Raw genomic sequence first — 25,870 nt, forward strand, 5'->3', positions numbered from 1 at the left:
TGTGCGATGGGATTATTGGAGGTTAAAATTTATTTAGGAACTCATCTGAATAGTGAACAGTGCCCTCTGCCGCATTACACAGTCCACTGACTCATGTTTTGCTACTTCATTTGGAAAATTTTCCAAAAGTGTTATTTATAGTGTTTGATGCGTCATTGGTAGGCGTGAAGATAATCTTCTTTTTCAGCCAGGATACATCTTTAATACGGAACACTGCATTAATGGATAAGTACTCTCCGTTGAACCTTTACAGTTTTGAAAGATTTGCCGTCCTTCTCATTCATCGTAACGTCTCTTATCCTCAAAATCACTATCGAGTACTCCTCTGCCTTTTCACTGCCTCTTAATGCATTCTCACGATCACTCTTGAGGAATAGAAGACAATATTTGGGCCATGTCTTCCAAGTAAGGCTGGTAAGGTCCACATGAAGTTCCCAGCCAAAACACCATCCCCTCTCCCATGAGAATCCTGTTGCTCCTTTCATCTTGGAGAGTTCTGTGGAGAGCTCCCACACTTGCCTTGTGAGACGTGGCACACTCATCCTGGTCAAACAACTTTCACCCTTGAAGTACTTGAGCTATATCGCTCTGCTTCAACATATTGCATAGCGATTTTCCAGAGTAGTTCAGGTTGAGAGACAGCCTAAAGGCAGTGTGTGCCGTCTTGTCACCGTAGAGCAAAGTCACGGGTATTCCTGAGAAAATACCACAGGGACAATACGACTATCCCTGGTAAGGTGCAAAATTATGAGAAAAGTTCTGCCAATGTCAGGAAGAACTTACTGGCCTCCGAGTCAAACCTGGCTTTACCTTCGTACACAGTCCTGCAGTCGCTTTATTAGACGGTAGGAAAATAAAGCTATCTGAGCTACCCAGTCTGACAAGCTATTGAAACAATCATTGACTGATTCCATACGCTTATGTCTATTGATTCCGATTATTACACGTGGTGCCTCTGGATATATACTTGAATATTTCAGTACTGAACCGAATATGACGGCCACCCTGAAATTAAGTTCCCTATTTAAAACAAAAATATAATTACATGAAAAACTTTATTGACACCCGATACATAATCACCCCCAGAATTTTGCCACTTGTCATATCGTGGGATCAACTCTCATATGCCGATGTCGCAGAAGTCTTCCGCCTGGGAATGGAACCAGAGGGTGACGTTCGTCTTCAGTTCTTTGTCCGTGTGAAAATGCTGACAGGAGGACAGGAAATTTTGAGAGGCTAGAAACAATGAAAATCACTCCCAGCAAGATCAGGACTGTACGGTGGATGATCAAACACCTCTCAGCCGAATTCCTGCAGAACAGTTGCTGAGCGCCGAGCTGCATGAGGGTGAGCATTGCCATGGATCAGCACAACACCTGCACTGAGAATTCCACGCCTCTTGTTTTGAATGGCCCATCGCAGGCGGCGGGAGAAAAAATACGAACCGCCATTTCGGGCCACTGCTGCTGCGCTACTGATACCAGGCGAGAATATACCAGGCTGTTACGTCATAGATCTGTCATGTATATTCATATTTCCCGAATAAATACGTTCACTTCACAAGAAAAGAAATAAGGAACCTTAATGTCTGGATGGCCTACGTATCAGCTCTCGATAGTCAAACTGTCTTTCGAGAGATTTTCTCACTAACAGTACACATAAGGATGCTACCCCTCTTTTTATAGTCAATCAGCAAAACCCTGTTCTCGAGAACACTCAACTGAAAATAGAAGGTCTAAACAGATCGAAATGCGAATGTTTATCTATTTAATCCCATCATAATCCTCAAGTGAACAGGATTGCATTTGCGAAGTACACTGTAATAAAACACGGCACTGCAGTCGCTACGTACAGAGAAAGTAACTTTAGTATATAGGCCTATAGAGCCGCAGAAACGGAATATTATCAAATGAGCTCTCATGTTGCATTTGCGAAGTGCACTATAATAATATACGGCACTGCAGTCGCTAGGTACAGACAAAGTAATTTTGTTTGTTATGGTATTGATTATTTCAATAAAGTCTGGCTGAGTAGCTCAGACGGTAGAGCCCTGTCCTGATGACTCCAAATTGGCAGGTTCAATCCTGGCTCAGTCCGGTGATACTTGAAGGTACTCAAATATGTCAGCCTATAACCGAGGTTATGCTATTGGCCCATTCATTAACATTTTTGGATATGGCATTCCGCCTTGGAAGTTTGTGTTACCCGGGAATTCATTTTCCCGTATTCTTCTCCTTTTACCTTGTCCGTGACTTGGTGTCACATTTGTTGTTTTAAAGCTTTCTTCGCCTTTGAGCGCTTTGCTCCTGTTTCTTTTATATTTCATTTATGAATCTCTTCATCTCTTCTCATGGAGCGGTAGTTTCTGCTTGGTGCTGCCCCCAGTTGGCAGCGAGCCCAACTTCGTTTTCTCTGACCAATGAGCGCACGGCGACTTGATTCTATTAAACGGTGGCTGTAAGAGAGAGTTGGTCCGCCGTTCTATGTATTGGCGTCATGCAGTCAACTCGTGGAGTGGAACGGTGTGGTGTACAGGCTTGACCTGTAGTGATGAAGCCGGGATAAGCACCCTTATTAAAGGGTGTAATCACCCAGAAATGTTTATCAGGTCGTCTTCAGCATTTATTCTTTCAACTTTAATGTGGATTATCCTACTTTAAAATAACTTCAGGTACGCACGCCAGCGTGGCCTGTAACTTGTTGGAGTGATCTACATGCGATTCAAAAATCCTTCTGGACCAAGACATCAGCTTCTCGCGGTTATCATTTTGAAATATGTCACGGAGCTTGTGAATATTACGTTCCTGTTTCGAACATTTGAAAACGTTTTCTTAAAATTATTTCTTTTTGATAGGGCTTCTCTTGGTGTAGCTTGAAATTTAAGTCTGTTAACAAGTTATGTTATTTCCATTAGGGTTGAGTTAAACCATTTCACCGTGTGTGAAGTTGAGTTAATTAACTTTTATTATTATTATTATTGTTATTATTATTACCAGCAGGCCCATTTAAACTATTATATAATGCCTTATTGATTGCAAAATTCTGTTAGAGGCGGTTTAACTACCATGTGTTTCCGCAAGAGTTTTTAAATTATGATCTGATCCCATTTTAAAATTATTTTATATTAACTTACAATTCTTTGAGTTATGGGATCTACGGATTCTCTTTTGTTTGATATCGTGTGTGCTTGCTATTGTTATGTATTGTTTCGGGAGTGGTTATTCCATCTCCTTCTTTGGTGGTTGTTATGGTGATGGTGATGATCAATCAAACAATCACTACTGATATGCATTTAGGACAGTCGCCCAGGTGGCAGATTCCCTATCTCCTGTTTTTCTAGCTTTTTCTTAAATGATCGCAAAGAAATTGGAAAATTATTGAACATTTCCCTTGGTAAGTTATTCCAATCCCTAACTCCCCTTCCTATAAAAAAATATTTGCCCCAATTTGTCCTCTTGAATTCCAACTTTATCTTCATATTGTGATCTTTCCTACTTTTAAAGACACCACTCAAACTTATTTGTTTACTGATATCATCCCACGCCATCTCTCCACTGACAGTTCGGAACATATCACTTAATCGAGCAGATCATCTCCTTTCTCCCAAGTCTTCCCAGCCCAAACTGTGCAACATTTTTGTAACGCTAATCTTTTGTCGGAAATCACCCAGAACAAATCGAACTGCTTTTCTTTGGATTTTTTCCAGTTCTTGAATCAAGAAATTCTGGTGAGTGTCCCATACACTGGAACCATACTCTAGTTGGGGTCTTACCAGATCCTTAGATGCCATCTCCTTTACATCCTTACTACAACCCCTAAATATACTCATAACCATGAGCAGAGAAATGTACCCTTTATTAACAATCATATTTATGTGATTACCCCAATGAAGGTCTTTTCTTATATTAACACCTATGTACTTACAATTATCCCCAAAAGGAACTTTCACCCCATCAACGCAGTAATTAAAACTGAGAGGACTTTTCCTATTTGTGAAACTCACAACCTGACTTTTAACCCCGTTTATCATCATACCATTGCCCACCGTCCATCTCACAACACTATCGAGGTCACCCTGCAGCCGCTCACAATCTTGTAAATTATATATTACTCTGTACAGAATAACATCATCTGCAACAGCCTTATCTCTGATTCCACTTCTTTACACATATCATTGATATATATAATAAAACATAAAGGTCCAATAATACTGCCTTGAGGAATTCCCCTTTTAATTATTACAGGGTCAGATAAAGCTTCGCCTACTCTAATTCTCTGAGTTCTATTTTCTAGAAATATAGCCACCCATTCAGTCACACTTTTTTCTAGTCCAATAGCACTCATTTTTGCCAGTAGTCTTCCATGATCTACCCCATCAAATGCCTTAGATAGGTCAATCGCAATACAGTCCATTTGGCCTCCTGAATCCAGGACATCTGCTATATCTTGCTGAAATCCTACAAGCTGAGATTCAGTGGAAGAACCTTTCCTAAAACCAAACTGCCTTCTGTCAAACCAGTTATGAATTTCGCAAACATGTATAATATAATCCAGATTTATTCAGATTTAATCGTGCCGGCCCCGTGGTGTAGGGGTAGCGTGCCTGCCTCTCACCCGGAGGCCCCGGGTTCGATTCCCGGCCAGGTCAGGGATTTTTACCTGGACCTGAGGGCTGGTTCGAGGTCCACTCAGCCTACGTGATTAGAATTGAGGAGCTATCTGACGTTGAGATAGCGGCCCCGGTCTAGAAAACCAAGAATAACGGCCGAGAGGATTCGTCGTGCTGACCCCACGACACCTCGTAATCTGCAGGCCTTCGGGCTGAGCAGCGGTCGCTTGGTAGGCCATGGCCCTTCAAGGGCTGTAGTGCCATGGGGTTTGGTTTGGTTTGGTATAATATAATCAGAAATAATGCTTTCCCAAAGCTTACATGCAATGCATGTCAAACTGACTCGCCTGTAATTTTCAGCTTTATGTCTATCACCCTTTCCTTTATACACAGTGGCTACTATAGCAACTCTCCATTCATTTGGTATAGCTCCTTCAAGCAAACAATCATCAAATAAGTATTTCAGATATGGTACTATATCCCAACCCATTGCCTTTAGTATATCCCCAGAAATCTTATCAATTCCAGCTGCTTTTCTAGTTTTCAACTTTTGTATCATACTGCAAATATCATTGTCACCATAGGTAAATTTTAATACTTCTTTAGTATTACTCATCTCCCCAATCTGGATATTATCCTTGTAACCAACAATCTTTACATACTGTTGACTGAATACTTCTGCCTTTGGAAGATCCTCGCATACACACTCCCCTTGTTCATTAATGATTCCTGGAATGTCCTTCTTTGAACCTGTTTCTGCCTTAAAATATCTATACATACCCTTCCATTTTTACTAACATTTGTATTACCACCAATTATGCTTGCCATCATGTTATCCTTAGCTGACTTCTTTCCTAGATTCAACTTCCTAGTAAGTTTCTTCAATTTCTCCTTACTCTCACAACCATTTCTATCTCTATTTCGTTCCAACCTGCACCTCCTTCTTAATCTCTTTTCTCCTCTGTTATGATATAGTGGATCTTTACCATTCCTTACCACCTTTAAAGGTATTAACCTATTTTCACATTCCTCTACAATTGCTTTAAACTCATCCTAGAGTCTGTTAACATTTTTATTTACCTTTTTCCAGCGATCGTAGTTACTTTTTAAAAACTCCCTCATGCCTGTTTTGCCAGCCATATGGTACTGCCTAATAGTCCTAATTTTAATACCTTCCTTTCTTTTACATTTATTTTTAACTACGACAAAAACAGCTTCGTGATCATTAATACCATCTATTACTTCGGTTTGTCTATAGAGCTCATCTGGTTTTATCAGCACCACATCCAAAATATTCTTCCCTCTATTTGGTTCCATTACTTTCTGAATCAGCTGCCCTTCCCATATTATTTGCCATTTGTTGTTCATGCTTCCTGTCGTTCGCATTACCTTCCCAATTGACATTTGGTAAATTGAGATCACCTGCTACTATCACATTCCTTTCCATATCATTATCTTATTATCTTATCAAATAATTCTGATTCAGCATCAGCACTACCCTTTCCCGGTCTGTACACTCCAAAGACATCAAGTTGCCTATTACCTTTAGAGATGAGCCTTACACCCAGAATTTCATGTTTTTCATCCTTAACTTTTTCGTAGCTTACACATTCTTCTTTCACAAGAATGAATACTTCCTCTCCCACCATTCCTATCCTATCTCTACGATACACACTCCAGTTCCGTGAGAATATTTCTGCATCCATTATATCACTTCTCAATCATAATTCAACTCCTATTAGAATATCTGGGAAGTATATATCTATTAAATTACTTAATTCGATTCCTTTGTTTAAAATGCTTCTACACTCGAGCACTAACATTTTTATGTCATCCTACTTGATTTTCAGTTTCCTGTTCCCTTATCACCGCTCCCTAGGCCACCCCGTTTCCCTGAATGTACCTGCCTATAACCCTTCTAAACAAGTTTCCTAACTCAAGTTTCCTAGTCTCACTCCCAGTTTCCCACACACCCACTCCATAGTCTCATTTAAATCCCCAATCACCTTCCAGTCTCTATCCCTCCTACACAGTATTCCAATGATAACAATCTCCGCTTCCTTAAACTTCATCCGTGCTGCATTTACCAGACCCCACACATCCCCAGCTATGTTGGTACTTATACCTGCTTGCCTTATGTTGGTAGTACCAACATGAAACACTACCACCTTCTCCTTTCCCTCTTCCTTCTCTTCTACGTTCCTCAACATCTGCCTCAACCTGATTTCTGGATAAAACTCTACCCTGGTTCCCTTTCCTCCACACATTTTCCCCATATGTCTAACGATGGAATCCCCCATGACCAGAGCTTCAACCCTACCCACTTCATTTGATCCCCTCCCCTCCTGGTCAGCCCTATTTTCTCTCACTGCTGCAGAAGCTACTTCCTCCTTCCTTTTCTCCCTCCCATGACCCTGTTCCACCTGTCTTTTTCTTTTCACTACACTACATCCCCCTTTCCTACCTTTCCCTTCCTCCTACTGTACCTCCTCACATCTCAGCAACAGTTCCCTGTTCCTCATCTTCCCTCGGTTGTTCTACCTGCAGTGACACGTATCGATTTCTCACGTGATGATGATTGTAGATTAAGGAAGCCGGCGTAGCCGTTTTTTCTGTGGAAGTACTTAGTCTTTGTGAAGTATTTCATGTTAATTCTTCTCTTCCTTGTGATGTTTGTACACCTTCTTTTACTCCTTCCCGGTAATATATTTTTGAAGTTTAATTTGTATTTTTAATGTACCTGATATAAACTCATACTAGTGGATAGTTACGGTGATATGGCTTGCGGAGACTCAGTGGGACTTCTTTATATCATCAAAATTTAAATACAGAACTTGGAATTTTTTAAAAGAAAGAAGTTAAGGATGTACCTGAAATTATTATTTTAAGTGGTTCAAGATAGCGTCGTGCATGCCGGTGGTTACAAGTGTTCTCCGTCCATTAATTATAGTTTTGTTGTGTAAAAAGTGCCGTGACCTACGCGAAAAGTGTAACAGTGTATTCAGATACGTCTTGTAGTGATTTGAAGAAGATACATCAACTGGAAAAACTGTTGGTAAGTGAGTAATGTTCTCTTAAGTGTCTCACTTGGTGTGCCAGTGAAAGTCTCGGGCTGCTGGCGGTAGGGCGGCCGCGTCGTGATGGGGAGGGCAGAGTTGTCAGACTTCCGATTGCTGGGCGGCCACTGTGGCGCCTAACTCTCGCGTTAATTTTTAGACATTGAATTGAATCCCGGACCTCAGCATTGTACAATATGTGAAAGCAGAGGGCGTCGTAACGAACTATTTGTTAACTGCAACATTTGTCCGTCAAGTAGTCACAGGATATATGCACAAATTTCTACTTCAGAATACAGGAAATTAAAGAAGGATGGAAGAACGTGGACTTGCTGATAATGCGAAATGCCGCCACTAACGAACTCTTTCTTTTCCAGTACCAGTGACGTTACCAATGACTCTGTAAATAGCTACAACTGTAAATATGTAAATAATAATCTAACCCTCTTTGCGTTTAACGCACGCAGCATTTTACGTCTAGTTAGAAAAGAATATATTCTCGCTTCGCTCTCAAGTCTAGATCCCTCTATTGTGTGTATCTGTGAAACATAGCTTTCAGACGCAATGAATGACTCAGAAGTGCTACCAGATTATTTTTTCCTATTCTGTAAGGACCGGATCTTAACCACAGGAGGCGGAGTTAAAGAGTGTAATCCAACTAGACGTCCCGAGTTGGAGACGACAGCTGAAGCAGTGTGGGTGGAAATTACGTGCGGTGGTAATAAATTCCTCATCAGATCAGTGTATCGTACACCGAAGTCCTCGCAAACGATGAACGATGCCTAGCTCTCCTCTCTGGATCGTGTGCAACAAGTACATAATAATTACGACGCAATTTATATTGCCGGTGACTTCAATCTTGAAATTAATTGGTCTAGAAATGCCTCCCCAGTACCAAACAATCCTCTTGCTAATAGTTTTCTCTCCACCTTCTACGACATGTTTCTCCATCAGTGTTCGAAGCGACTCGTATTACTCAAAATTTCCGTTCCACACTAGGCCTGTTCCTTACTAACTCTCCATCATCCGTCCAGTCCCTGGGCGTAATAGCTGGATTTTGTGATCACCAAGCTATAATTACAACTTTGACCTACAGAAAACCCTCCCCAGAACTCCACTCCAGAACAAAATCTGATTTTTCCCGCACCAACTGGGACGATCTTTCCTCTCTTCTATCAAAAAGTCTTCCTATTCGCTTCGCGTCCTTCATCGGCTGTATAAATATGAACGAGATCTGGGACAACTGGAAAAATGTATTTTTGAACGTGTCGATCAATTTGTGCGAAAGTTTCCATCTCTAATAAGCGAAAAACGTCTTGGATCACTAAAAGGATAACATCGGGTATTCGAAAGAGAAATTGTTTAGGATGCCGGAAAAGTGCGAACACGGAAAATTGCGAACACATCATTAAAGCGGAAATTCGCGCACACTAGGGATTATTGCCAACTGACTAGGATTTCCCAGGTCTTGGTAAATATTTTGTTGCCGGAAATATGCGAACACAGCGTTGCAAAGCGTACCTTCCGGCTTTAACTGTAGATGGCTCTGGTTCCAAAAGTAAAGAGCCATGGGCTTTCATCAGAAACAAAAGCGGCAACAGTGCTCCATCTGTCTTTCAAGTACAAAGGACTATCCGTTTCCTTTCCCCAAGAAATAGCATACACATTTAACAGTAAATTTAAAAAATAACTCCACCACTGCTGACAAGGATGAAGACATGTTCACCACGAGGACAATCCCTCCCTTTCCACCCCTAACTAGCTTGTACCTCACTGCTAACGAGGTCGCAACAAGTCCTCGGAGAACTAGACCTCATGCTGCGAACGGCCCAGATAACGTGCCGGACAGAATTCTCCATCGCTGTGCAGAAGCATTAGCACATTCTCTTTGTGGAATATTTAACATTTCAATGAACAGTGGGAATGTGCCAGAAGAATGGAAGAAAGCAAATGTCGTTCCCGTATTCAAAGACGGTGACAGGGAAAATGTAGATAACTATTGCCCAGTCTCTATTACATCTGGCTCACGTAAATGCATGGGACGCCTAATTGTTAAACATGTGCTGGATTTTCTGAATGAGAGAAACCTGTTAAATAACAACCAACATGGATTCCTCTCTGGAAAAGCCTGTACTACACTTTTAACAACAGTAATTGCTGAGTGGCAACATTTCCTGGACCAGTCTAATTTATCCCAAGTGGACAGCGTAACTCTCGACTGGAGTAAGACCTTTGCTCAGGGACCTCATCAACAACTGTTGTTAAAACTTAACAAGTATGGCATTCAAGCAAACATGCAGATATGGTTTCGATCATTCCTGGTAGGTCGGACGCAGAGCGTTGTGTTCAGTGTGGCCAGGTTAGAATAAACTTTAGTCAACTCGGGTGTGATTCAAGGAAGTGTGATAGGACCGCTGCTGTACATGATATTTACGCTGGATCTGCCAGGTTGTGTATCGTCTTCTATGGCAGAGTACGCTGATTACACCAAAATTTACAGAGCCATTCGCAATGAGAACGACGTAGATAAGTTACAGTCAGATCTGGATAATGTGGCTCTGTGGTGCAAAATAAATAGAATGTCTATACATGTACAGAAATGTAAATATATCCGCTTAACTAGAGCAAGATCACAATTACAACACCAAATTTCACTGTGTGGTAAAAACCGGATGCCTTGCACCTCAATAAAATAGCCTGGCATTCACATTAGCAGCAATTTAAAATAGAACAAGCATGTTGAGGAAATGAGGTGCAAAGCATACAGAGTCCTGGGATTCATCCGTTGATCTCTACTGGGAGCCAGGAAGAAAGCAGTTGGCCTAGTACGGCCAGTACTGATGTACGGGCTTCCTTCCTTGCACCCTACTACAGTGGAGAACATGATGAAACTAGAGGGAGTTCAACGCCGAGCAGAACGACTAATTACTCAACATGGTCATTTAAGTACAGCCAGATCACTGCCCCCCATATCAACCCTTTGTAAACAAATAGATATTGCTTTCCTGAGAAAACCCCTCGCAGGTAACATTCATATAAACCCTTTGAATCGCTTACAGCTGAACTATCGTTCCGCTCAAAGAGGTCGAGGTGTGTCCCTTTTCCCGCCATTTGTAAGAACAGCATCATATCAAAGTGGCTTCTTTAATCGTTCTGCTCGGCTGTGGAATGAACTACCACCACAGATAAAAGAACTACCTGCAGAAAATTTTTGTAAAAATGTAAAAAGGATGTATATATAACGAAACCTTCTGTACATAACATAATTTTTCTACTGTGTGAATGTTCAGTAAGAGTGAGAGGACGGTTGAAAGTTTATGGGATCCCGAGTGAGTGAGACTGTATGTGGGTATGAGTGAGTCGGCCTAGCTAAAGTATATGCGGGGATTTTAGAGAGAGAGAGAGAGAGAGAGAGAGGAATGTGTGTGTCGAATTAATTGAATGTTGAACAGGTCTTGTGAGTATTACGCAAATATGCCTACGTAAATACGGTAACTGTATATAAGCACAATATCATCATCATCATCATCATCATCTGTTTACCCTCCAGGTTCGGTTGTTCCCTCGGACTGAGCGAGGGATCCCACCTCTACCGCCTCAAGGGCAGTGTCCTGGAGCTTCAGACTCTTGGTCGGGGGATACAACTGGGGAGTATGACCAGTACCTCGCCCAGGCGGCCTCACCTGCTATGCCGAACAGGGGCCTTGTGGAGGGATGGGAAGATTGGAAGGGATAGGCAAGGAAGAGGGAAGGAAGCGGCCGTGGCCTTAAGTTAGGGACCATCCCGGCATTCGCCTGGAGGAGAAGTGGGAAACCACGGAAAACCACTTCCAGGATGGCTGAGGTGGGAATCGAACCCACCTCTACTCAGTTGACCTCCCGAGGCTGAGTGGACCCCGTTCCAGCCCTCGTACCACTTTTCAAATTTCGTGGCAGAGCCGGGAATCGAACCCGGGCCTCCGGGGGTGGCAGCTAATCACACTAACCACTACACCACAGAGGCGGACATAAGCACAATATGTAGAAAGTAATTGTATATTTCAATATTGTAATTTTAAGTGGCGAAGGAGGCACTTTCGTGTATGTGCGGCTATGCCCTTTCTCTATTCATCATCCCTAAATTGTACCTACAATGTCCGGCTCCATGGCTAAATGGTTAGCGTGTTGGCCTTCGGTCGCAGGTGCCCCGGGTTCGATTCCAGGCAGGGTCGGGAATTTTAACCTTAATTGGTTCAATTCGTTGGCACGGGGGCTGGGTGTATGTGTCGTCTTCTTCATCATTCCATTCTCATCACGACGCGCAGGTCGCCTACGGGTGTCAAATCAAAAGACCTGCATCTGGCGAGCTGAACTTATCCTCGGACACTCCCGGCACTAAATGCCATACGCCATTTGTACCTACAATTAGTGGAAAATAAATAATAATAATAATAATAATAATAATAATAGTAATAAGTTAATTTTATGATAATAGGTTTAGTATTTCTACTATTTTCTTTTTGCGTCGGCCGATCGCGTTTCAAGTAAGTTTAGTCCCTTGATTGTTAAACTTGTTCTCATTTTAAGGAATTTTATTATTTATACATTTTGGATTTTTAGTTCAAGATGACCTTTATTTTTTGCTTTCTGTTAATTTAATTTTAAAGCTTAATTATTCCTAAATTAAATTTCGTTGTTTTCCTTTAAAAAGTGTTTTTATTTTATTTGATACTAGCTGTAGTACCCGGCATTGCCCGGATAGTTTCTGAATGTTTACCTTTAATATTTGTATTATCAGTTAAGTGTGAAGTGAATGTTTATAGAACTCTTTCTGAGATGTTAGTTTTACGACCTATTATATAGTTCTAGAGTTATTTAGGTGTATGAGATTTCAAGTTTTAGATTATTTAATTATCGAGTAAACACTAATCTCGTCATGTTATACTATTTACTTTTAAGCCCTTCTCAGCTCCTGCCTCAATGGAGGCTGAACGTGTACTTAAACGGTATCCAGATCGTCACAGTTCGTATCAGCGGCACATAAATAATGGATTTCTACATTAATATCGGTTATTTTCCTTATTTTTGCACGTCAGCCCCTGTCATTCCCTAACACCAGCGAGGGGTAAGTGTATCCGACCCCCACAGTAATGTTTTCTATATAGTAAGTTATGTGTATACCAAGTTTAATTGAGAGGTATGCTAGAAAATACACACATATGTCCTTAAACTCGGTCCCTTTGGACATTTTCTTTTCTTTGCCAGTTCTCACCCACCTGCCGATTAGGGCTGAACTTTATTTTAAACGGCATCCAGAGTGTCACAGTTCATTTCAGCGACCCCGAAAACTATGGATTAGACACAAATATCGGTCGTTTTCGGTTAATTTTTACATTTCACCCCTACTTTAGAGGCTAGGAATCTCTTACCCCTAAGGTATTCTTTTTCCAGACAGTAATATAATATTTTCGTGTGGCTATTTCTAGCCGAGTGCAGCCCTTGTAAGCAGACCCTCCGATGAGGGTGCGCGGCATCTGCTATGTGTAGGTAACTGCGTGTTATTGTGGTGGAGGGTCGTCTTTATGTGTGGTGTGTGAGTTGCAGGGATGTTGGGGACAGCACAAACACCCAGTCCCCGGGTCAATGGAACTAACCAATGAAGGTTAAAATCCCCGACCCGGCCAGGAATCGAACGCGGGACTCTCTGAACCGAAGGCTAGTACGCTGACCATTCAGTCAACGAGTCGGACTTTCCAGACAGTAGGTCCAATATACACGCATACGTCCATTATCTCGGTCATTTTCGAAACGTTGTTTTTCACTTATTCTCATCGCTATGCGAAAGGAGGCAGAAATTGGATTTCTAAGAAGAATAGAGCGTTGCTATTCATCTCAGCGACCCCGAAAGGAATGGATTGGACACTATTTTCGATTATTTCTACATCTCACCCCCTCGTAGGTGTGCTGGGGTTGTCATACCTCCACGCAGTTTGTGTCCTGATAATAAGTCATAAGTGACCAAGTTTGTTTGAAATCGCCCCCGTAGTCCCGAAACGTATGGATTCAACACTAATATCGGTCATTTTTAGTCGTAATTATATTTCGTTCTCTTATCTAAGGCTTCTAGGGGTATCTTTCCCCTGCAGTATTTTTTTTCAGGTAGTACGTAATATTTGTACCTAGTTCCGCTGGCAATTATACTGAAACGTACAAAAAAATCCTTAATCTCGGTCATTTGGATATTTTCTGTTCTTGACTCCTTCTCACCCGCCTGGCAATTTTGGGATCAATTTGGACTTAAACGACAACCGGAGTGTCTCTATTCATTTCAGCGACTCCGAAAACCTTGGGTGTGACCCTATTTTCGATTATTTTTATATCTCACCCTCTCTAACACCCACACCTAGGGGTGCTAATTTGTCATAGCCCCACGCAGTTTATTTCCTGATAGTAAGTCATAAGTGTACCAGGTTTGGGGTCAATCGCTCCAGTAGTCCCGAAAACTATTATTGTTCGATTTTAGTTACGTATATAAATCAACCCTCCTCTAGAGGTTCGAGGGGTGTTTTATCCTAAACAGTACTTTCTCCACATAGTAAGTCATACTTGTATCAACTTTGGTTGAAAGCTACGCTGGAAAATACTTTGGCTACGTGCATTATACAGTATTGGTCATTTTTGAAAATTTCTGTTATACTCCGTCTCCCTTTATGCCAAAAGGGGATGAAATTGGACTTATAAAAATTCCGGAGTGTCATTATTAATCTCAGCGACCCCGAAAATTATGGATTAGATACTATTTTCGATTATTTATATTTATCACTCACCCCCCCCCCAAAGGGGGTGAACTTGTGTTTATAAAATATTCAGATTAAAACTAATTATCTCAGTGTCCCCGAAAACTACCGATAGAACACAATTTTCGATTACTTTTATATATCACATCCCCTCGCCCCCACCTCGAAGGGGGCTGAACTTGGACTTCAAAAATCCGGAGCGTCACTATTCACCCCAGTGACCCCAAAAGTAACGATTCGATACTATTTTCGATTAATTTTTATATATCACCCCTCTCAATCCTCACCACAATGGGAGACTGAACTTGGACTTAAAAAAATACGGAGTGATACTATTCAACTCAGCGACCCCGTAAACTATGGATTCGACACTATATTCGATTATTTTAATATCTAACTACCCCGTAACCCCCCACCACAAAGGGGGATGAACTTTGACTTTTAAAAGTTCCGGAGTCTCACTATTCATCTCAGCGACTCCGAAAAGTATGGATTCGACACTGCTTTCGATGCTTTTATATCTCACCCCTCACCCCCTCCCCTAATGGTTCCTGGGGTGTACTACCCCCACGTGATTTGTCTCCTGTTACTAAAAATCCGGAGTGCCACTATTCAGCTCGGCGACCCCGAAAACTATATATCCGACACTAATTACGATTATTTTTATATCTCACCCACCTTGCCCCCCACCCCAAAGAGGGCCAAACTTGGACTTTAAAAAAATCCCGGGGTGTCACTATTCATCTAAGCGACCCCGAAAGTATGGATCCGACACTACTTTCGATGATTTTCATATATGACCCCCATGCCCCCCCGCCCCTAAGGGTGTTTGGGGATGTCTTACCCCCACGTGGTTTGTCTTCTGATAGTAAAAATCCGGAGTGTCACTATTCATCTCAGCGACCCCGAAGAGTACTCGACACTCTTTTCGATTATTTTTATATATCACTCCCCCTCCTGCCCCCCACCCTAAAGGGGGCTGAACTTGGACTTAAAAAATTCCTGGGGTGTCACTATTCATCTAAGCGACCCCGAAAAGTATGGATTCGACACAATTTTTGATTATTTTTATCTAAATCCCCCCTTGCCCCCATCCCAAAGAGGGCTGAACTTGAACTTTTGAAAAATTCGGAGTGTCACTATTTCATCTCAGCGACCCCAAAATGTATGGATTCAACACTATTTTCGTTTATTTTTATTATGGCCCCCCCTCGTCCCTTCTCCCCTAAGGGTGTTTGGAGGTGTCTTACCCCCACGTGGTTTGTCTCCTGATACTAAGTCATAATTGTACCAAATTTGGTTGAAATCGCTCCAATAGTTTAGGAGGAGATGTAGTACAAACCACCCACCCACTGACATACAAACAATGACTTTTACATATATAGATGGGTAGATGAAGTCTAATACCGTTTACGGATGTTTCCTGATCCACGGTCTCCCATGTCCCGCCCTGGGTTTTAAGGTAAGCTTTTTCCTCTGTCTTCCTTAGGGTCTTGCGTTTTAATTCTGTAATTGTAATCCTAGGGTGTTTTTACTTGTGTCTTCTCATTTCGGTAGCATGGCAGCGCAGGCCTTGAATCGATAGATTTATATGCACGTGAAAGAACTCCTATGGGACAAATTTTCGGCACCTCAACGTCTCCGTAAATCGTAAAAGTATTACTAGGATGTAAAACATATATGCATATATTATTATGACTGCACGGATAGAATAGAGATAAGCTTTATAAAATTTCGTTTTAGATCCTCTTAAACATTGACTTACATTAAATGTGAGTTGTGCAAGACTACCGGTTTCCTTTTGCCTTTTTCTTTCTATAATTATCTAAAATATAACTAACTACCTAACTAACTAAAACCTATATGTATATCCATATTTCCATATTTATATGTCTACCCACCGATCTAGATATAAAATTCAAACAAGGTGTTGGTTATACCTAGCGGTCCCAACGTGTTAACCTATTCGGTACCGGTACCGTCGGGACTACTAATTCGACCGCGTTAACCAACAACGTTTTCCTTCCTGATTTTTTACAGACTTAGAGGACTGTCGGCATGGGCGTGTCAGTATTGGTATCCTCTTCATACCAAAGATACACAAATATGAACCTCCACCTTTTAAGGCGGAAAGCGAAAAGAGACCTCTTGTCGGAGAAGTTGAATTGTCAGTACAAACAAAATGAGTAGTTAGGGTTGAAAATATTGCCATTCCTTTTTGTAGATTTCTGTGGATTACCTGGTCGTGTGCAAGCAAGCGCTTATACCTTTGAAAGTGTTTGGAACCGAAAAATATAAACGATGGTGACATTGTAAAAGTAAAGCTTTCTTCCGTCAAAAATATTCAAACTGTCATAACTCACTGGTTTTTGTGATAAAAATTTGCATATCATTTTTTTCAGAATTTAACTCTGAATTTCAAAATAACTTAAACTCTAATTATGTTTTTGACAAGAGTTTTCCACCTCTGTGTCTGTGGCTGTCTATATTACGTGAATGATTGTGACTATAGGAACACATTTTTGAACCCCTGAGTTCACGAAATGTGCACCAGTGGCAACATACACTAAAGCAAGACCAGCACGAATAGAAAGATTGTGAGTACTGGTGCTGATTGATATGTTCCTACACTACGGGGCGCTAGTGTATCTAAATAGGGCACAGCTGAAAGTAAAAACAATACTGTTGTTTGTTTCACGCCTCTATAACAACTATTTATTTTCGTTTATCGGAACCATACGGATGACAGTGAAGAAAAATATCTTTTAGATGGGATGTGAAGTGATTCAATTAGGAATCGAATGTTTAAATAGGTTATTTAAGGGGATCCAGAAGGGAGATTACCTTTTATTCTTTTCTTTTGCTGAATCATGTTTGAGCTGCCCTCTTTAATTCGATATATAACACATACAGCCTCGTTACCTAGAACTTCCCATAACAAATTATTTAAAATGGAGCGGTGTGGACTTGGCAATCTTCACACCGTCGAATATCACACCGTAAAAGCCATGTACAAACTGGGCAAAGAAAGAGTTATGGCTTCAGGAAAAGCATTAAGGGAAGTGGAAAAGGAAAGAGAAAAGAGAAGAAAAGAACACTAAAGAGAAGGCTGGAAGAAATCTACTAGTAAGATCCAGGCGACTCAAGTTTTGGTGCTGGAATGCACTGAATCTTTCACAGCATTTTCCCATAAGTTCATTTAAAAAAAAGACTTTTGTATCTTTTCTTGAAAACTACTTGCATGAATTTACTGAAACTGTTACAGCTTCGAAAGTATATGTCTGTGAGTAGTCTAACGCAGCGATATTATATTATATCTCATACTTGGTGAATTAGGGACTGGAGAGTCCATAGAAAGTTCAAAATGTAAGCAAAAATATTTTCTGGCAAATGAATTGATATTTTTTAGAAATCCAAATGTTAAAGTATTAATGGACGATCATAGGTACACCCTAATTGACTTTTGGAATTGTACCTAAATTGCGTCGTGAGAAAAGGTGCAATGAAATGTGTAAAAATTTGAGTGGGAAAGATACATTCTACCGGAGCCCCATAAAGCTATTAAGCTGTTTCAGAACTGTATATGTAACAGTAAGGCACGGCCAAACTTTCAGGAAACATTCCTCACACATAGACGAGGAGAATATCTTATATGGACAACGGTTCGGAAACGGTTTATTGCCATGTTAGGACTCACTTTCCAGAACTCTTCATAGTACATTAATAATGGAAAACACATAGGAACAGAACGTACCAGCAGACCACATAATACTATGACATGTTCAAAATGCCCTCCGTTAACATTGATACAGACTGTACATCAATCTGCCATTGTATTGAATCACGGATGCGTTGAAATAGATAGAATGAAACATGTCATTCTGACGCAAGTGTGATAAACAGATGTAACTTGAAAACAATATTCTCTCACCCATGGGTAAGTAATACAAGTATCGAGCTCGAACTATTATTATTATTTAACGATCATGATTATTGTTGTTATTATTATTATTATTATTATTATTACTATTATTATTCATGACTTGTGAAGTACATCCATTTAGTATTAGTATTATTATTATTTACGTAGTCGGATGATCGTATTGTGCGAGAGGTTATGTCATGAAACATGTGCTGTACATAAATATTTATGAGTTCAGTTAATGTAAATACCTGTATATTAATATTACTAGCTGATGTACCCGTGCTTCGCTACGGAATTCTACATTGTATACAGAACAGTAAGTTAGGTAGAGTACACGTTGTGAGCAAGACTGTATTAAATTGCTTAGCTTTTACCGTTACCCTAGAAACGTGACGGAGGAATCACCAAACGTCTTTTCTCATATGACGACTGCATTAGGGAATTTTCATTGTAATGGTAGGACCGCTTTCCTACCATCAGTCTCAATCAGGTCGGGGAATTGCATTGTAATGACAGACACTCACTCTCCACCTGCCTTTTTACATCTTCAGAAAGATTGTCTTAGTGGTTTTCCCAACTGAAATGAACATAGAGCATTACAGCTGCGCGAGTAAAAGCAATGATACTACTTCTACTACTACTAAGTGATCATCTGCCTTGAGAGAGCACACTGCTCATTCAAAACAGCGCGTCAGAGTAGGGATCGAATAGCTAGAATACTCTGATGAACCAGTGTGTTACGTACCAGCAGTACGGTATCAGAAAATGTATGAACCAGAGGAATGACATGCTAAAGAAGAAAGTTTTCTAACTCCCCGGCTATTTCCCCCAATATTCAGTTAGGCTGTTATACTCGGTACGCAGCATAAGAGACAAAGAACATCACCACAAACAATGGTCAATGTAATGTTATTGTTGATCAATGTTACGCGCTTTCAATATTGTACGCCTTCACATTTAGTTTCCTTCTGACTCTGAAATACCACTCTTGTCATAGTCGGTATGGTAAAGTTGAATAAAACATAAATGGTCGGAAATTGTATTCTCTATAACTTTTGTTAAGTAGCACTTTTCGATAGGTAGGTACTTAAAAATTCAGTTTTAGGCGGCTTCCCCTAAACTACAATTTCATTCAGGGCGAATAAAATTGTTTTTAACTTAGACTGTAGTTTCTTATTCCCCGACTCTATATACCGACTTTCATTAAATTCTGTTAACCCATATTCTCGTGGCTCGGCGTTGATATGGACATGGCATCAAAAAAAACAAATTCATGAATATCTGTGTTATCAAAAAATGATCGGAAATTTAATTCTATATAACTTTAGTTATGCAATATTTATCGATAGGACCACTACTAATATAAATATTTAAGAATTAAATTTTAGGCCTTCCCCTAAACTACCATTTCACTTAGCGTGAGTAAAATGATTTATAGCTTAGATTGTAGCGGCTAATACCCGGACTTCACATACCGATTTTCATTAAATTCACTTCAGCCGTTTTCTCGTGATGCGTGCACAGACAGACAGACAGACAGACAGACAGACAGACAGACAGACAGACAGACAGACAGACAGACAGACAGACAGACAGACAGACAGACAGACAGACAGACAGACAGACAGACAGACAGACAGACAGACAGACAGACAGACAGACAGACATTACGGAAAAGCAAAAAATGCATTTCCTTGTTACTATGGACATGACTGATACAGAAATACCATTATTTTCAAATTCTGAGCAATGTACAGGCAAAACTCTTATTTTATATATATAGATGTAATTTATTATTACCTGTATATATAATTTTTAATCCGCTACGGAATTTTGAAACACACTGTAACTTCCAGAAAGGCACTAGATGATGGTAGAATATTCTGTACATTATAATCTATGTATTAGGCTCTCTAGAATTTTCCAGAAGGTATTTTTTTAATGTAGCTTTCTAGAAGCCTGGCTATGGACGTATATAAGGAGATGGTCTTTATGGTAACGACGAGTTATTGTTCAGTAGAGTTATGGAGTAGCAAGAATATACTTGTGACCTCGTATTGACATGCAGTGGTTGAAGTCTCCATGTTGAAGTGATCGGCAGTTGTCTAGAATGGCGGCTTTGTTGATGTTCTCGGAGCTAAGTGTTTTGTTTGTGATACTGTGGTTAAGATTACGTGTGTTAATTTGTAAATAGATGTGAATAAATAACTGTACCAACTGACAGCATTTCGTGTGCGTCTTTGTAGATATGTTAATTCTTTGTTTACTAATGTGTGTTTTACAGGTATGTTTTATTGATATGAGTCTTTCGACAGAATGAAGAGCTTTAAAGTTACATTAGGCTATATATCTCAAACTCAACACTTTTCAAAATTCCAATAGCTCCTAAGTACCGGCTTAATTGACACCTTCCACTTTCAAGCGTCTTCGGAGTTTTATGATACAAACCGCTGCAAAATTCAAATTCGGTGTTGTTAAAGGTATAAGGAAATCCGAGGTACTATGTCAGCATAGTCAGAACCGAATCAGTAAATGTACTGGGTAGTACCAATTAGGGTAACATTAATTCCCAACCATTCTCGCTAGGAACGAATTCGTATGCAGCCTAATTAATACTCGTATATCATAGGCTGCATTTGGACATCTTTGTCTGCTCAACTCTTCGTCTCGGAATGAAATAAGTTCAGATCAATGCGACGATCCACATACTGCGCGCTACAGCACTGCCACAAAACTTCAGTCTGAATACATCCTCTTGTCTGTTTATGCGAGTTTTAAAACGAGTTGCATGTAGCGTGTATGTGCGTTACATTTCCCATGTAACACGCACCTCGGTGTGAAAGCTGCCTTTGGCGTACCTGTGGCCAAAATAAACAACTGAAAAGTAATCTAAATTAATTTTGGCCGAAGCATTCGGACTGTAAAATAAAATATGAGGTCAGAACGTTTTTATTCTCCAAGTTTTTCCTTAAGTTTTTTTTTTTTTGCTAGTTGCTTTACGTCGCACCGACACAGATAGGTCTTATGGCGACGATTTCCTTAAGTTTAGTGGCACTGGCCCTGTCTTTAATTATAAGTTAGAATAACAACTCCCAAGTTCGAGTGTTCGATGCCGGGTCAGTCCGGGTGGTATTTGAAGCTGGTCGACTGTGTGGGTGGATTTACAGGTAACAACTCCTGCGGCACAAAATTCCAACACGTCGGCATCTCCGGCAACCGTAAAAGTTTTCAGTGGGACGTAAAACCCATATTATTATTATTATTATTATTATTATTATTATTATTATTATTATTATTATTATTATTATTATTATTATTATTATTATTATTTCTTAATCTGTTTACACTCCAAGGTTGGTTTTACCCTTGGACTCAGCGAGGGATCTCACCACCACCACCTCAAGGGCAGTGTCCTGGAGCGCGAGACTGTGGGTCGGGATACAACTGGGGAGGAGGACCAGTACCTCACCCAGCCGTCCTCACCTCCTATGCTGAAACGGGGCCTTCTGCGTGGAAGGGATAGAGAGGGAAGAGGAAGGAAGCGGCCGTAGCCTTGGGTTAGGTACCATCCCGGCATTTGCCTGGAAGAGAAGTGGGGAAACCACAGAAAACCACTTCGAGGAAGGCTGAGGTGGGAATGGGATGCACATTTACTCAGTTAACCTCCCGAGGCTGAGTGGACCCCGTTCCAGCTTTCGTACCACTTTTCAAATTTTGTGGCAGAGCCGGGGATCGAACCCGGGCCTCTGGGGATGGCAGCTTATCACACTAACCACTACACCACTTTGGCGGGCATTATTATTATTATTATTATTATTATTGTTATTATTATTATTATTATTATTATTATTATTATTATTATTATTATTATTATTATTATTATTATTATTATTATTATTATTATTATTATTATTATTGTTACCGTGTTTTGGTGGTAGTTATGCATGAAAGAAGGTGCTGGGTGGTGAACGGGTCTCAAGCTACTAAAGTGAAATTAATTTTAAAATTTAACAAGGTTATATTATCTTTTTGAAATTAGGTAACAACAAATAGAACAGGTACTTAGTAGCCGAAACACGATTGACAAATACATTTACATAGGTACCCCATTTGGGGCTTCAAAAGTCAGAAACATAATTCTTGAGCAATGAGCCCAACCTTACAATGAACACCATACAACAAAGGGGCCGAAAACCCCCAAACATGCCAGCAACATCTGCTTCCAATTACATCCAAAAGCCTCCTTGAGGCAGAAACACAATTTTCAAAAGGGCAACTTCCCCCTAAAATGCAAGCCTATCATAGGCCACTCCGAACTCCACCTTTAAGCCGTCCTCAAAGGACATATACACAGGGGCAAAATACCCAACCTACTGAGGTCTGTTAAATAACAAGAAGATTAATACATGACCTCTAAAATACAATTTGAGAGGAGGCGAACTTGCACTCCTAATACACTTTGCTTAAGACCTACTTGGCACTAGGCCGTTAATACAAGGGCTAATCCCATACTACAGAGGTGACTTAATAGCAATTTACATTACATTACGGAAGGATTGGTTGAGAAAAATAAGTTCACCTCAGGACGATGTGAGTGGGAGCTCGAGAGGGTTAAGCACTCTCTATCCCGATATGTCGTTTTAAAAGAGAATATATGAAAAGAGTAGTTACATTTTAGGAAAAGGTTACATGGTTGAACGCTTAGAACCCGCCCCGAAAGTTAAACTGCTGAGCTAGCAAAGAAAGAAGTTATTAATCGGCCATTACCTTGTTGTTGACCGCTGCCGAAGAAAGAGGCGCTTCCCGCCCCCTGCTATGTACTTAACACACTGAAAGATGGAACAGAAGTGGCCGAGAGACCCAAAAATCAGCAGTTTAAATACTCTCGCGGAAGTTTCTAGGCGTTAGGGGAAAGAAAACACCCTCCCACAAACACTTTATTGGGTAGGACCCCGCAACGGATTCAAGTTGGGGGAAGATACACCAGATTGGTCAGAAATTAATAGAAGAAATTCGGGATTGGATACATTCATAACAAGGGGAAGAAAGGGGTAAATATTGCCAACTTAAACAATGACAGAAAGAAATTTAACAAAGAACAAACTCTTGAAATTAAATTTTCTCAAAAAAAATAGTTCTTTGACTCCGCACTAGGTTGCACTATTGTAGATCTTCAGTAGTGTCCTCTAGAAGAGAAAGTTCACACTTCTTACTTCAAGCGAAACAAAAACACATCAAAAATGACACAGTTCAAAAACTCAAAATTTACAGGTAGTGACATCTTCTGAGAAGGTAGAAAGTTAATAACGTCAATAAAGTTCAGACTTCCTCCAGCAGAGGAGTTTTAACTGGCGCGCATTTAAATTAGCGGCGTGGAGGTGTACCACCCGGTACAGACCTCCCCCCCCCAAAAGTTCCACCAAGGGGTAACACAGAAGAACATAAACTTTTGTTTGAAAATAAGGTCCAAGTTTTGATGTTGATATTAAAATAAATTGCAAAAGTATTTGAGAAATTTCTTAATTCAGTTCCAAAATTTTTGTTGTAATTGGTAACGTAAGGTATTTATGTTTGTAGAAGGCGAATTTCTGAAGATAATCTTTTAAAAGGTGATGAAAAATTTTGCAATGTCCACCAAATTTGTTGTTGAATTCCCAAGTGTAGTCATCTCTTATAGTGACTGTCCATGTAGTTGATGTAGGCTAAGTTGGATGGCCAGACCGGCCGTTGCAGCTTGCGTCCAAAGGAGGCCGCTCGGACCCCTCAAGTACCCTGAGATACCGCTCGCCCGCACTATGAGGGGAGCAGAGGTGTTGAAGCACGCCGCGCCCGCGGTGAACATATACAGGCTGCGGGCAAGTAGCAGGTCGTGCGCCGCACATCAGCCTTGGCCGGGAGGAGAGCTCCGGCTCGCCGTGCACACGTCGTCCCCGCTGGGGCCGAGGGGGCCCGTCCTCTGCTCCAGTTGCTGCACGGCGCCGCGCGGCTGCGGGGGCACTGAAACATTAAAGCTTGGCGGCAGAATTGTGTTGGACCATCATCTTTTTTAAGGGCACAGGCTTGGTGAGGAGGTTGAGGGGTCAGCGGCGTGCAGATATCCATGGCATTTACTCAAATCAAGCCACAGTGTAAGGTGGAGCAGGAGACGGGAGCGTGGTAATGGCCGTGGCAAGGACAGGATGGCAGTTTAACGGATCGGGGAAGGTTTTACAAGAGGCTTGCATATAAGACAAAATATTATAGAAGGGGCAGAAAGCCTTAAAAGTTGAACTCAAAAAAAATATAACCTTCATATTCCTTTCAAATTATATGAAGCAAGTTGACACAAAATTTACACTGGTTTCACCTGTGACAGGTGAACCCTAAATATCCTCTCGGTGGCTGGATTGCTTAATAACAACGTAACCGGGGTGAGGAAATCGAGAATAACACATGGCCCATGGAATCTGGGGGCAAGCTTGCCCGCGGGAACAAAATTTTTGACCATTACTTGGTCACCTACCTTTAAAGGGGTGGGTCTCCGTCCACGATCATACCTTTCCCTAACCTTTTCATGAGATACTTTAAGATTAGCTTTAGCCTTCTTCCAAAGATCTTTAATGTTGTCCGGATCTATTGTCTCGGGCAGAATGTCACTCAGAGACCAGAGGTTAGAGAGCGGCGTGTTGGGAACAAACTTAAACATCAAAGAAGCTGGAGTACACTTGTGAGATTCATGAACCGCTGAATTCAAAGCAAAAGCTAACCAATGCAGGGACGTGTCCCACCTGGAATGATCATCATGATGATAGGCAATCAGTGCGGACCTGAGATTACGATTAACCCGTTCAGCCAGAGATGGTTGAGGGTAATAAGCAGAAGTAGTTACATGAGAGATGGATAAGTCAAAACAGAATTTACGAAAAAGATTAGATGTAAAAGCCTTAGCATTATCAGATACAATATATTGGCACGGACCAAAAGAAGCAAAAATAGAATTTAAGCAAGTAATTGTAGACTGAGCGGTAGCCAGCTTAGTCGGAAATAACCACGAAAATCTAGTAAAACCATCTACACATACAAAGATGAATTTGTTAGCATTTCCCTTCGACTGGGGGAAGGGTCCTACATAATCAATATACAGGCGTTCCAGGGGCGCGATGCTTGATGCGAAGACAAGAGGCCTACCTTGGTGGACATGGTTGGTTTACTGAGCAAACAAGATTTACAAGCTTTTACAAGTTCACGAATTTCGCCGTCCATACCTTTCCAGATGAACATTTCACGAATCTTTTCACGGGTTTTAAAGATTCCAAGATGCCCTCCTAATGGGGTCTCATGATAATACTTGAAGATCATAGGTACATGAACCGCTGGAACAACAACTTTCATCAACTTATCATGCCTCGAAGGGCAACATAGAACACCATTCCTCAGAACATAAGGGACAGCATGTTCCCCAGAAGAAAGGGTTTCCATTATCGGAGCCAGCGTCGGATCTTCACGTTGGTATTTCTCAATATCC

Source organism: Anabrus simplex, chromosome 1, assembly GCF_040414725.1.
Source record: "Anabrus simplex isolate iqAnaSimp1 chromosome 1, ASM4041472v1, whole genome shotgun sequence".
NCBI lineage: Eukaryota > Metazoa > Arthropoda > Insecta > Orthoptera > Tettigoniidae > Anabrus > Anabrus simplex.